Here is a 15,755-nt window from a genome sequence, read left to right on the forward strand (position 1 = left end):
TAAAGCTGAAGCATGAAGCTCTACACGCACTGTCATGCATGGTATCTAATATAGGTGCAAAGTGTAATGTAATTAAATGGGACACCAGCCATAAGTGGTTCTTCCAAAACTGCTACAACAAAGATAAAGGCACACAATTGCTATAAGTCGTCTTTGGATGTGAGAGCATAAAAATGTTTCCTTACTTGAACTAGGAGACCTGGACCTATTCCAGCATGACATTTGCACAAAGCCAGCTTCATGGAGATGTGGTTTGGTTTGATGTTCAAAAAGCACATACACATCTAATGTCCAATCCATACATTTCTGCCCATATACTGTATATAACATGCATCTGAAATACCAAATGATGCATATAAAGTGATCAGGCATTATATTATGAGAAAAACCCTGATTATCTCTTCTTCATGGCACCTGTTAGTGGGTGGCATATAAAAGCAGCAGGTGAAAACGTTGTCCTTGAAGTCGATTTCTTTGAGGTTTTAAACGAGTTTGACAAATCGTGACGTCTAGACGACTGGGTCGGAGCATCTCCAAATCTCTTGTGGGCTATTCCTGGTCTGCAGCGGTATCGAAAGTGCACCAAGGAAGGAACAGCGGTGAACCGGTGACAGGGTTCATTGATGCATGTGTGGAGCGAAGGTTGATCCGTGTGGTCCGATCCAACAGACTGTAGCTCAAACTGCTGAAGAAGTTCATGCTGTTAATGTTAGATGGGTCGGGTTTATTTTAGCAGGAAAAGTTGGACCAACACAATATGAGGCAGGTGGTCATAATTCTATGCCTAATCGGTGAATTACATGGATCCAAAATACCGAATGATACTTGACGAAATATTTCTAAAGTCTATACATAAAGCAAAAACAAATATTTCAATCTGCCTGTGATCAGTCACCAATAAAATGCGATAACCTGAGCTACATTTATACTAATGATAATTACACCACCAAACACCACCAGTGTTTCTCCTGTACACAAGAAAAACACACACAGTGTTATATGAAGTACTTGGAGGTCTCCAGTGACGGAATTTCTATTAAAGTTACAACTGTCCAAATCAGTGTGTAATTGTACTCAAAGTCCGAGATGTTTTTTTTACAGCACTGGAGGGACGCCGAATGACTCGATTGTCGTTTCCGCCGCATTGTGTCTCAGCAAACAGCCGAGTGTTAAATTAATTTCACCCGATGATCTGACAAAGAAAAAAAATCCCAAATTGAATGTCTTCCAGGTTTTTTTTCCTCTGTGAGAATTTGCACGTGTATGTGTGTGTGTGTGTGTGTGAAGTGGAAATACGGCAGGACAGACAGGGAGTAGCTGTGAGTAATTGTTTTGCTCAGTAGCAGAAGCCCATCCTGGCCCTTTGGAGATAAGGTGCACTAAATCTGCTTGGATGTCCGGGGAGAGGCAGCGGCTGAAGGAAAAGCAAACACCGAGCCGCATCAGCCTCTTTAAGATGAGCAAACTTGAAAAAGTCCTTTCTTTTTATTAAAGGCGAAGCAAGAACCTTATTATCTTTGCTCTCGGCTGCGCCGCTGGCCTTAACACAGAGAAGTGCCGGGCATTCATCAGAGCTGCAAAAGCACTTGTGAGCATGAGAGAGACAGACAGGCAGAAACAGAAAAAGAAAGAAGAGATTCTTGCTCTTCCGTTTGAATGAATGCGTTTGAAATAACGCCAAAATACAACCCTGCTCTGTTTTGGAAAAAAAAAACCTTCTTACAATAATCTGGAGATCGCGAGCTCCATCCCAGACGATTCTCAGACATCATTAAAAAAAAAAAAAACACAACACAAATCAAAACCTTGTGCTCCATAACATCTGATGAAATGCACCTTATCTGCTTGTTATTATTGTGAACAGCAGGGACGCTTATTCCTTTCCACTCCATCTAGAGGTTGCGCCAGCTCCAGGAGCATCCCACCTCATGAAGATTTCGAACCTTCAAAGAGAAAATGTTGACCTTGCTAGGATCCTGAGGCATCCAGAAATGTACCAGCTCCAGTTGAATACCATTTAATGAACATTTCGGATATTAGACTTTGAGGATAAACAACCTCAACTGCTGTTTCTCCGTCATTGAACATGAAGAAATTGATGTTGATCTCGAGCTAAGTTGCTCAGGAGCTCTTTGTTCCAAAACTCCAATTGACTGTAAGACTCAATCACACACTCCAGTGCTTGTGATATTTCTCACTTTCCGGTGTTTTAACGATATATAATCACACTTTTAGTGTTACCCAAATGAGGATGAGGTTCCACTTTTAAGTCTGGTTCCTCTCAAGGTTTCTTCCTCATACTATCTAAGGGAGATTTACTTTCCCCACATTCACCTCAGGCTGCTCATCTGAGATAAATACCTATAAATCACCGCTTTGAGACAATGTCCATTGTGCTATGGAAATGAATTGAATTGAATCACAGCAAAACACCAACCAATCATAAGTGTCTATGAACTCATGCACAAAAAGTATTGGGACACCTGACTTTTCCAGCCATATCTGGTTCTTTCCCAAACCAATTCCACAAACTTGGAGGCACACAATTCATTTGAATTAGGAGCTCCAGCAGGACAATTTCCCTGTGCAGCTCGGTATGGGTTGTAGAGGAAGATCTTGAATAGCCTGCAATAGAACTCTGACTCTCAACTCTATTGAACACCTTTGGAATGAATTGACTCCATCCCAGGCTTTCTCACCTCACCTACATCTGGAACTAGATCTTCACACCAGCCAATGTGGATAACACATTCTTTTGTCCATAAAATGTATGTGTAACAGGGTAGATAGTGCTTCTTTTCTCTCCTGTAGTGCAGCATGAGCAACAGAAGCACCTCAGGGTTCTCATCTGGGAGCTGATGAACGATAGGAACGTTAGGACTTTTTGCAGATGTTCAAAAACGGGGAGAGAAATCGTGAAATGTACTGTATTTCTAGTCGGCTTGAATACAATAGCGCTGTTTATTTGATGGACTAGAGACGCACTCGAGATATCCGAGTCTATCATCAACAGCTATCGAGACGATCGGTCGATTTACACCGAGAATGCAAGCCGGTGTTTGCGTGTTGACAGAAAGCGACAGAAATAACCGTGGAGAAATTCAGAAACTGGATGATACGATCACTAAACATCGCTGCTAACATTCTCAGTCTCGAATATATATATATATATATATATATATATATATATATATATATATATATATATATATATATATATATATATATATTTTTTTTTTTTTTTTAAAGCTGTAGAGAGCCGAAGTAAATGACTAGATAGCAAGCAAGAGAGGGGGCAGTGCCTGGATAAAATATTACTCTTTTGATATCAGGCCTTTCCCACCTGCTAGCTATGATTGGACAACGATTTCCGAGCGATATCACAAGTGACTGGCGGAATCGAGTCTTTGTATGAGGATTGTCACCATATAAATATGATCTGTTGCACATACTGTATATAATAGCCTACTTTTTTTTGCACTCGCCATACATTTTTGCACATACTGTTTGTATATAAGCTTTTAAATGAAAACTGTATACAATATCGCCTTAATTGCGCTATCGATGACCGCTGTACTCATTGTATAGAATTGTTTATTTCTATTTATATAATTCATTTCATATTATTCATTCATCTGTCATTATTTATTTATATCCATCATGTATCAAAGCCTTTCCCACCTGTACATATGTAAATATTTTACACTGCTGACAATGAAATTCTGGTTAGTTGCTACCTGTTGAATCAAATCGAATCGAATCACAACACTGAACTCGAATTGCGGAAGGTGCTTCGAAGAGAAGACTTCTAGTACACATTGTAAACGTTGTGAACGCTGCATTGAGGTGCAAGGGGGTCATTTTGAATATGATCGTTTGTAAAGGTAGGAAAATAAAATACTTTCGATTAACATAGCTAGAAATGTTTTGATACCAACTATAGTCACCTGTAGGAAAAATCTGCCAATGTATAGCAAGTAATAATGCTCTTGGTATTAGATTTAGATATGGCAGGACAAAGCAGAGGTCAGTGAGAAGTATCAGACAATAAAAGTGTAAAAAAAAAATCACGTAGCCCAAAAGACAAAAATAACTCGAATACATACCCCCAAAAGAATGAACAGCCCGTGATGACTGGGGCCATTTGCTCTTGCTCTTACTCACACCAGTGGACTTATTTACTGCCCAGCATGGGCTGCCTTCAAGACAATACCTATCTGTTAGAAAGAGAGAAAGAGAAGAAAAATAACTGGCTCTGAGAAGAGGTCATGCCCAAAGATTTGGTCAAGCACACTGTCTATTTACCAGATATTTGACAAAAAGGTAAGCTTTTGTATACACATTTTAAACACACTTTGTATCCTGATGACCTTTTCCTAGAAATAGATCTATCCTCTTAGCAGTATTCAGAGTTTACACAAATGACCCGCTCCTATTTAAATATTTAAATCACTATTCAATTCAAGTTTATTTCTATAGCGCTTTTTACATTGGGCATCGTCTCAAAGGAGCTTTACAGAATAAAAGAATTATAAAACAAACATTTAAATGAATTATGCGTATTTATCCCCGATAATCAAGCCTGGGCCATCTTGGAAAAAAATATACAAAACTTTAGATGGTCTGAGGAAGACACCTTGAGAGGAACCAGACTCAAAAAGGAAACCCATCCTCATTCATGCAACAGCAAGAGTGTGATTCTTCTTCTTTTGGCTTTTCCCATTAGGGGTCTCCACAGCGGATCATCCGTCTCCATACCCCCCTGTTCTCTACATCTGCCTCTTTCACACCAACTACCTGCATGTCTTCCCTCACCACATCCATGAACCTCCTTCTTGGTCTTCCTCTTTTTCTCCTTCCTGGTGGCTCCATCCTCAGCATTCTTCTACCAATATAACTCATGTCCCTCCTCTGCACATGTCCAAACCATCTCAATCTCGCCTCCCATCACTTTGTGATTAAAAATCATAAAAACATTACAAAACTCAAGAGTTAGAAATATCATGAGCACCGGAATGTGTGAGTATGAGGAAAGCTCGTTCTACAGTCTTCTACAGCCAGATGAAGTTGTGGAACCAAGAGCTCACAACTCATAACTCATATTTAGCTGAAGATCAACTCCAACACCAAATCTTCATGAAGTGGGATGAAACTGGAGCTGGTACCTTTCTAGATGGCTCAGGATCCTCAAAGGGTTTATCTTCTCTATAAAGATGCAGACATCTCTTCATGAGGTGGAATTGAACCCAAAGCTACAGACCTATTAGAGGGTTTGGACCTCTCCACCACTGCTTAAACATCAGTTGGCCCTCCATTCCTCCAGATCCTAAGCCAAATTGCACTTTAATGGGAGCTTGTAGGACCCAAAAAAATTAGCAATGTACATATCTATGGGTTAGTGGTGTCTGTTTGTCCTTGAATCAAGTATTTGAATTTGTATTCATGTATTTTATTGTATTTAGGGCATCATTGATTCTTGGGAACTTAAAACAAGAAGTGCTTTTAGAAGATCCGATTACACACTTAGTGTCTATTTTCTCTTATAATAACCTTCACACTTTTGAGACGATGTTCCACTAGGTTTAGGAGATTTGTCTTCATTCAGCCAGTTAGTAAATTCAGGTACTGACGAAGTTGAGTAGGGCCTAAGGTTCAGTCAGCATTCCAATTCATTCCAAAGGTGTTCCAAAAGGTTTGAGCAGGAGCAGGAGATCTTCCACTCCAACTCGAGTAAAGCATATCTTTATAGAGCTGGATTTGTGCACAGGAGCAGTGTGATGTTCAAACAAGATTTGGGTCTCCAAGTTCAAATGAAGGAACATTTTCATGCTCCTACATCTTAAGACATTAAAAATACAAATGAAAACTATTGTGTCTTAAGCTGTAAGAGTTCAGGGGAAGAATCACAGATGGTTGGAAATGTCACGTGTCCCAATATAGCGATTAGAGCGATAAAAATCTGGCGATGGAAGACGTGATTGTCCCAATTTATTTGTAATGTCTGTTATGTTTTAATCAGGTTTTCTGGCTAAATCAATCCGTTCCATAGTGAGCGGTAAAACAATGGTAAACCAAGATCATTATTTTTAATTGGCTTGTAAAACGAACACCATTTTAATGTCCTGTTGTCTTTCGGGGACACCTCATGAGAGCAGTCATGGATTTACCCAGCGACTCTCTTGACCCACATTAACCTTTCCTCCATTGTAGGATGGAGAGAACAAAATGCAGATTTTCTTTCTTTTCTTTTTTTTTTTTTTTTCCAAAACAGAAAGTGACAAATGGAGATGAACCTGGCAGCACACACAGACAAGAGGCTGACAAAAGAGTGGTGCCTCTGAATCACAGAATGATCAACCCCGATTTGGCAGCAGGCCTTTTATCCGCCATGTGAAAACCTAATCAGGCAGCCTGATTGCTGCGAGTGGCCTTTTGTTGTTTTTAATCCAATGAGTGTTTTAAAGAGTACATAATTGAAATTCTGTCTGGGACAGCCACAATTTACAGCTGTGGGGATAATGAGGAGTCATCTGGACTCTGTGTATGTGTGTGTGTGTGTGTGTGTGTGTGTGTGTGTGTGTGTATGTGTGTGTGTGTGTGTGTGTGTGTGTGTGTGTGTGTGTGTGTGTGTGTGTGTGTGTGTGAGACCATCTTCATGTGCAGAATGATAAGTCTCCGATTGGCATAGCACAAATTGAGTATTTTGACAATATGAAGGCCAAATCGGTTTCTTTATTTAGACTGTTTCAAGCCGGACAAGGGCCTGCTAATGATGTCATTGTTATACTAATTAGACATTCCATAAGCAGAACAGCTAATTTGTTGATGCACCTCGCCTTTGTTAAGAGGAAATCCAAGCTGCGCTGTGGCTATTAGAAAAAGCACGTCCGATAAAAAGCGGACCAACAAAATGAGATCAGACACCCAGAATTGGACAAATCCTCGCACCGATGCTAGAACATTGAATATGTTCGTGACAACCGGTGCAAGCTATTGGCAAAGTTTATTCATGATGTCAATTACTATACCGGTAGCTCTATCAAATTCCTGGACAACAATTTTTTTTTATTAATATGGACAAAGATTCTCATCGTTCAAACACACTTGGGCCTCTGTGGCTCTGTGGATTGAGAATAGAGCAAGCTTAATAGAGCTGCCAGGATTCACCTGCAAGTGAACTTGCGCTTTGGGTGAAAAACTGCTGACATGGCAAAACTTTAATCAGAGGCTTTTTGTGGCACACATACACATATATGTGTGTAACACCTATGTCGGCTGTCTATGGGCCAGTAGGTTCGGCTCGGGAGGCACAAATCGAATAGCTTTAGTTTGGTAAATAATAAGTTTGTATTGAAATCAAAGTGTGTTGCTTTAAACAAAATATAAAATTTTTTACAATAGAATTCACAATTTGTAGATTGAATCAAAAAAAAAAAAAAAAAATATATATATATATATATATATATATATATATATATATTTATTTATTTGTTTGGCATTCACAATGCAGTGGATTCGATTTAAATCATAACACATTCAAGTGACTCAGTTTAAAAGGAAAGGATTGAATCTATTCAATTCAGTTCAAAGAATTAAATTCAGGCAAGTTAATAGTTTCATTCAGGCTCAACTGAATCAGAATCGATGCATTTACTCGGAAGAAAATTGTCAGATTCCACAGCTCTTAAAGATTCTGTGAGGCAAAATAAATAAATAAATAAAAGAAATAAAGAAATTTTAATTCCTAAAAATTTTTTTTTTTTTAGCAGTTATTGGTGGAAAAAGCACGATCGGAATTTTCCTTCCCCTTTAATGGGTCAGGTTAACAATTTCCCCTTATCAGCATTCCTTTCACTCTGTGGCTCACTTTTGGCTCACCATTTTGTATTACTCTTTAATTTACTTACATTTACTTACTTACAATCAACTTTTAAGTTTAAAAAGACAGTCTAATAAACTGGCATACCAAGAGGTTACATGAGTAAAGCTTGAAAGCTTGGGGTACATATTTAATCCAAAATTGGGTCTCTACAAAATTCTTATTATGAAACTCACAACCGTTTTCTCCATTTCCACAGAAGCATTTCTGAAGCAATAGTTCTAAAGAAATATTGATCTGCTCTGTCCACTCTGTCCAAGGTCCTGAAAAAAACAAAACTATTAAAAAAGGAGCTAGCTGGTGAAGGCAACCACAAAATATTTTATCCAAAATTGGGTCACTACATAATTCTTGTTAAACGTCTGACCTGAGACCTAATCAGCGAAACAAAAATAATAACTCCATTATGAAACCTACAACCTTTTTCTCCATTTCAACAGAAGCATTTCTGAAGCAATAGTTCTAAAGAAATATTGATCTGCTCTGTTCACTCTGTCCAAGGTCCTGAAAAAAACAATTGAGCAAGGAGCTAGCTGATTAAGGCAACCACTGATTGTTTCATCCAAAAAAAAAAAAGGAAAACGAAAAGAATATTCCTGAACCAAGTCCCTTCCAAGTGTAGCTGATTTGTATTGCTAATTAACAATAAGTGTTAGCATTTCAACTCCAGTGGAGGCTATGAAATCCAATTGAAAACGTGGAGGGCATTGGATATGCCATCATCTAGAACTGGAATTTTCTCTTTCTCCTTGGGTTTAAAGTGTAATTGCCAACACCTGTGCATCTGCCCGACTACATTGAGATGAATACATGGGGATCTATATTTCTTGTGGACTAACACTGCTAGACTCTAACCCTAACCCTGACTATGCTGGCTTTCAACAAATCCTGTGTACCAATTTAATTGCCTGTATATACTATATCAACGCGGTGAAAGCTGAAGATGTTACAGTTTTTCTTAGTTGCTTTGGAGCATTTCTTAAATCATCCTTAATAGCTGCAAACCAATAATCTATTTTCTGAAAAATGTTTATACAAACAGCAATGGACTTCTTGCAAAAGCCTTTAATTTCTCAAAATCCTTAGTTGCTCTTTCAAAACTAAGTATTTGTGTCAATGAACTTATCATTACCATGGTCCTTTTGTCATTGTTTACAAACAAGGTCATCAAAATGGTTAATCATGTTGTCACTATGAGCGTTTCAGTGTTTTCTGATGTAAACTACGGTTTGTATCCCAATGATTGAAGGCTGAATTTCTTCTGTATGGCACATATGAATTTCAACAGCAAAAATGTACACATTAGTGTATGTGAGATAATGACGGCAAGAGACCGGACAGGATTCACACTTTTGCTGTACTGTACTGTACTAGTGTTTGTTTGTTTGACAACTGGTCTAACCTTTTTTGTATTTAATGACTTATGCAATAACTGATGCCTAGATGTTTTGGGGTTTGAGACTATTCAGGTGAGAACCAGTATAATACATTTTGATCAACATAACAATTAATAAAGTAGGACAAGTCTACACAATCACCTAAACGAATTTACCCAAGCATTGGCAATTTGTTCAAACGACTACATGATGTGGAGGTTGAACAAATAGTTTTAAGAATTTCATTTATGATTTGAGGAACCCTCCAAAGCAACTGCTACAAACTGTGACGGTCATATTTTCTCAAGATGGATCTAAGAGTTTAACTCATTTCTTTGTGGAAAACTTGCTATGAAGTCACTGAGATATGTGTTCATGTGGAGTCACAATACATACAATAAATAACAAATTTCATTGCATCACAAAAATGCTTGAATTTGATTGGACAGGATATGTGCATATATCACTGTATTGACAAGGACCTTAAGAAAAACAATTCACTTCAGGATTGTAAAAGTAACGCCACTGTTTGTCACATGACCTCGTTCATTTCTTCTGTGATGATATCATGGGCAATAACCACTAGTGTTTCTATGCTTTGTCATTTGTTAGCTCGAAAGCAGAACCTTTGAAACATTTTTCAACAAGACGCCGACCGCATTTCAGTAACGCCAAGAATTATAGCATTCAACTCCACGATTATACCTTCTCAAGAACAAGATCCGGTCCTTAATGCTTTCCAAAATATGCTTGATTTGCAGTTCTTATGATTGAGTGCGAATAAGTTCAAACGCTACACCCGATATAGTGTGGCGTACATCGTATATATTGGACATTTCAGGTTCGACTCACAATAAAGCACTTTTACTTTCAAAACTTCCAAAGAGAAGGACTATTCTGCAGAAAATCACTCTCAGGAGCAGAAAAAAAAGAGAGCTCGGGGTGTTAATTTCATGGGATAAGCCTTAAATTGAGTGCAATAATTTCTCCTCAACTACATTACAGAAAGGTCTTCGTATCCGCAGGTGAGAGAGAGAGTCTAACCTCCCCCTCCCTTCGGGTGAACCAATCCGGCCCGAGGATGATACCAATCCCATCAGCTCAACACACGCACACAAAACCGACTTGGTTAGAGCAGAGTCTGCTGACCCCTTATAACTAGACAATGTGGCATCCATCTCCAGTGACAGAACAGCACATTTATACAAGCTAGTTCCCCCATTATTTATATATCCTATCAAAAATGAAATCTGCAGGGTTGTGAATGAGAAAAAGGAAGAACGCGCACACACACACACAAAAAAGAGATTTATTCTTCTCTGTAAGTGTGAATATAAATGAATAGAGGCATGTGCCCTGCAATGCGACGTATCCGCTCTGTCAGCACTCACCTATTTATTAGCCAGGGATTCTTATTTACATTATTTAATAATTCATAGAAATGCATTCAAATTTCTTCTTCTTCTTCTTCTAACATTATTATTATTATTATTATTATTATTATTATTATTATTATTATTATTATTGTTATTTTTATTATTTTAACTTTATTATTATTATTATTATTATTATTATTATAAATTGTGTACCAATAGTTTATTGTTATTTGTATTGGATTTTTTTTACCACATACCTGCACTATAGTGACAAAAGTATCTTTTCCAGTCATATGTGATTCTTTCCAAAACTGTTGCCACAAAATTGCAAATGATGTCTTTTAAATGTGGTAACATTCAGATTTCCTGTCACTTGAACTATGAGACCCAAACCTGTTCCAGCATAACAATGCTCCTATGCACCATCCCAGCTCCATGAGATATGGAGTGGAAGATCTCCTGCTATAAAGCTTTATAACCCTACTGAACACTTTTGGGATTAATTGGAAAGCTTACTAAAACCCTTGTTCCAGATTAAGCACAAATTTTCACAAGCAAACTCCAAACTCAAGTGGAACATCTTCCTAGAGGAGTGAAGATTATTATAACAGCAAATAGGGACAGTGGAATGGGATGTTCAAAAATCACAGATGAATCTTATGGTCAGGTGTCCAGAAACCTTTTGTCTATATAGTGTATGCCTTTCAGTGATAAATATACATTATCTAAATTTTCTTAAGGCCAAGCCTACTGTATCTGTAAGCAATTATGGATAATTGGCACCATGTACTCACGGATTCAAAAAAATCACACAGAGAGCATTTTCCCCAATCTAATCCACCTAGCATGTTTTCCAGAGTTAAAAACTGGAACCCAAAGGAAACCCATACAGACAAACATGACAAGAACCTGAGCTAAGAATCCAACAATGAAACAATTAAAAAAAAAAAAAGTTTTGAAAAATACAACAAAGAAGACCCTAGACTGTTGATCAGTTAGAATCCTATATCAGTCAAAAATGGGACAACATGCCTCTTCCAAAAGTCCAGAAACTGGTTTCCTTAGTTTCCAGAAATTTCCTGATTATCGTTAAAAAATGGGGGATTCTACACCATTGGTAAACATGAGCCTGTCACAACTTTTTTTGCGTGTTTCTGCTATCAATTGTTTTCTAAAAATGGTAGATATTCTCATTTTCTCAACATTTAATATGTTATCTATGTTCTATTAAATATAGGTTTATGAGATTTGCAATGCATTGTATTCTGTTAAACCTTTGTTAAATTGCTTTTGTATTATTGATATGAATTATTGATATATTTATTTATTTCCATGTATTGCTCCCTTCTTTTGGATGGCAAGCTTTTTAAAAAATTTATGGGACACTTGACTTTTCCAACCATATGTGGTTCTTTCTCAAAGTCAAACGCACACAACTGTATAGGATGTCTTTGGACGCTGTAACATATAAATGTCCCTTCACTCAAACTATGAGACTTTATCCTGTTTCAGCATGAGCCCTCTTTAAAAGCTTAGGATTAAAACATCTTCAGAAAAGGACAAAACATTAAATCCTTGTACCACAGTCTGACGCAAAGTACTCCCTCTTATTCCCTGGTAGAACACGTGACTAGAAGGGGATCTGATTTTGGATGGTTGTAGATTACAAAAGAAAAAAAAGAGCACCAGATAAAGAGAAACCAAGACCTGGAAAAGTCTCCATGACCTTGCTGTGTCGTGTTATCTATCCGTCTGATTTGTGCATCCTGTGGAAGCTGGTTTGAGATGAAGTTTATGGACAATGACAAGGCAAGTGACAGTGGACCAGTCATTATAATTGCTATTCCTTTGAGGTACCCTGAGCCAAATCTTTTGCCAGAGGACAGGCGTTAGGATGCAGATTTTATTTCGGCTTGGACGAGATACATTTATACACAGTTTAATGGGGAAAACTGAAAACTGGTCGCAGTAGATCAATACATTTTCAATAGAAGATTTATAGAGTCTACGCTGATTGTTGTTGTTAATCCTCTTAAGCTCTCGGTAGTTACTTGCGCTATAAATGAACTATTATTTTTTCTCCTTCCTTATTCTCATATTCCAGCCATTGTCCTTTTAAGGCAAGTGTGGCATTATATCTAACCGATGGAGACAGAATGACCTTTGGGCCAGCATTTGAAATGCCCATTTGAGCATTTTTGTCTGAGCTTGGAGGACTCTAAGGATAAAGTGGGGGGGGAGAATAAAAGGTTTGATGGAGTCAATCCACCTCTTAATACCATGATGCCACAGCTATAGGAACCATCAAGATTATCCTGTAGAGAAACGCAGTACCGTATCACAGAGTGCTGCGTCACAGACACGTATTTCTAAAGCAAGCTACCCAATAAACACGTTTTAACAAGTCTCCTTTTACTGGAGCCACAGCTCACAATATCTGTAGCAGAAGCATCAATATTACCTCATAAAATGATCCTTCTGTAAAAAATTTTCATGCAATTGTGTGTTTTTGTGCAAATTCCTGAGAAGAGAAAAGTATAAATGGTAAATGAAAAAGCAACTGCTTTGAACTGTTTCCTCAGGATGTCCAGCTTTTCTTGAAAATCTCTTTGGAAGTATCTTTAACAATTTTTTCCTCTCTGTCGAACATTGTGGAAAAGAAAAACGCTCTTAAATACAGATTTGACATTGTGCTACAGATGCCGTTTGCGAGCTTTGACTAGCGCGCTCTCCGACCATCCAAACAAAGGATGTGAAAATGCCAACGTTATCGGATGCCTGCTAGATGACCCAGGTGTTGCCAAACCTGAAATCTGATTGGTTAAAGCAACAGCTTCAAACAGTATGTACTTTAAAGCTTTAACCCACAATGTTGATTATGAGAGATTTCTTTAAACCACATGTGGCAACATGTGGAATTTGATTCAATTGAAACTCAAATGTAAACAGACACTCCTAGAAGCAGCACATCCAAGAGAAACACTATAGAATGAAAAGAATAGACTATTGAGAACAATGTTCTACGTATTAATGGGCAAAAAATATTTGAAGGTAAGTCAGCGATTCTGAAGGCCTTGATGAAAGTTTGCTGAAGATCTTCAGATATTGAAGTGAGCTTGTATACGATTTCATAGATTTCTCTTTGGTATTCTAATGCTCATGAATCTGAAGTCTAAATGATTCACTGATGCTGATGAAGGCAAAGTCTACACAGATTACGTTGTTGTTCGGCAGGACAGCAGGGGAAATGGATGTAATGATGAGAAATGTGAGAAATGTCTTTACAGTTAAACTGTTTGGGACTTTGGGACTTAGAAAATGACATTTGTCTACTTACCTGCTTGCAAGTACATTTCTTTAAACACACACACACACACACACACACACACACACACACACACACACACACACACAAGAAACATGCACAACTTTTTCATACACCTTTTTCTTAAAATGGATTATTAGAATGAAAATGATGAGGATGAGAAGAATTATGATTAAGATGAAGATGATGAGGATAAAATTGATGCAGGTCAAGATGATGAGGGTAATGAGGGTGAAGATGAGGATAAGAATCAGAAGAATGATGAGGGAAGAATAAAGAGGATGATGAAGAAGACAATGAGAATCATGAGGCTTAAAGTGATGATGATAAAGATGGGGGATGGAAATGATGAAAGTGAGTATGATGAGTAAGGGTGGGTGATGATTGAAATGATGAGTATGAGGATAAGGAGGACGATGATAATGATGAAGATGAGGATGATGGGAATCATGAAGATAAAATAATGAGTGTGAGAACAATGCTAATGAGGATGAGGATCAAGAGGAAGAAAATGGTGAGGTTATAAATTAAGGTTGAGGACGATGAAGATGGGAGTGATGAGGGTGAGGTTGATGAAGATGATGAGGGACATACCGAGGGGGAGGATGATGATAAGTATGAAGATCATGAGGATGATCATTTTGAGGCCAGACTTTTCCTTAAATGTCATTTGCTGACCTTTATGTAGGGTTTCTATGGTGATACTTTATACCAGAATATGAAAAGAAGAACAGAAAGAAAGTCACACACTTACACACACATACACACAGCATCCAGCATTTCCAGAACCACCGGTCGCATCATTCCTGTTAACCTGCAAGAAAAGGAAGAAAAACGGCAATGCAAATTTCTGATCCGAATCTGAGGACATTTCAAGGTCATAAATGGAAAAACAAAACCAATGCTCACACAATGCATTTCAATTGAAGCATTTTTTTTTTTACACAAATTCCTTCAGGGATATCAATTCTAATAAAACTTTCTCATTCGAAAAGGTAGCGACGAGTTGCCTCGGTTCTAATTTAGACCGAAATTGGCATCAACGTAGCCCGTCTGTAATAAAGGGGGAAAAAAAGCAAATAAATAAACAAATAAATAAAAAGAAATAAATGGTGTCGTTTGTTTCGCATCCGTTAGTGAGTACGCTGTGTGTTTTTTCATCATTATTATCATTATTAATTCCTCATGTCGGTTTCCTGCGTCCTAATTAATTTGATTTTGTTTCGTCCCGCCACGGAAGCCTGTGGAAATTAATGGTGCGGAAACGCCAATGTCGTGGCGCCTCTGATGGGGCTCGTGCTCGCCGGCTGAAATTTTCCGTCATTAGCCCTCCCCGGTAAAAATAAAACAAGCTGGCGACTGGGAAACAGAGCGCTGGCGGTGCGGGGGCTCCTTTTCTGGGGGCTACGTTCTGTCTTTGTAATTGATTAGAGCTCTGGAGAGTCGCAAAAAGTAATAATGATAACCATAAAAAAACGTTTATTTTTCTATGATTTAAACTTTTTTTTTCCAGACTCCATCAACATTTAGCTGTAAAGACATTTCTTGGAAATAAATCTTCAGATATATACAACAGGGATATTCCATGCCCTGGAAGTCCATCAAGCCCAAAGTTGGGATACTATGTAAAATGTAAATAAAAACCCTAACCCTAACCCTAACCCTAACCCTAACCCTAACCCTAGATTTGCAAACCTCATAAATCCATATTTTATGCTTAATAGAACACAGAAATGTCTAAACTGAAGAAATGTATCATTTTATGTGAAAAAACTAAGGACATTTGAATTTAAAGGCTA

At 37.9% G+C, this 15,755-nt stretch overlaps 1 long non-coding RNA gene across 1 annotated transcript; it reads right to left on the reverse strand.

Moving 5' to 3' along the window:
• Window positions 1-723: 723 nt before the first annotated feature.
• On the reverse strand, window positions 724-14,771 carry LOC124382084. Its single transcript, XR_006924975.1, has 3 exons — window positions 14,711-14,771; window positions 4,107-4,217; window positions 724-1,192 (listed from the first exon to the last, which is right to left on the reverse strand). It is a non-coding gene; the product is annotated as an uncharacterized LOC124382084 (long non-coding RNA).
• Window positions 14,772-15,755: the final 984 nt, after the last annotated feature.

The sequence above is a fragment of the Silurus meridionalis genome, chromosome 29 (assembly GCF_014805685.1).
Source record: "Silurus meridionalis isolate SWU-2019-XX chromosome 29, ASM1480568v1, whole genome shotgun sequence".
In the NCBI taxonomy this organism is placed as follows: domain Eukaryota; kingdom Metazoa; phylum Chordata; class Actinopteri; order Siluriformes; family Siluridae; genus Silurus; species Silurus meridionalis.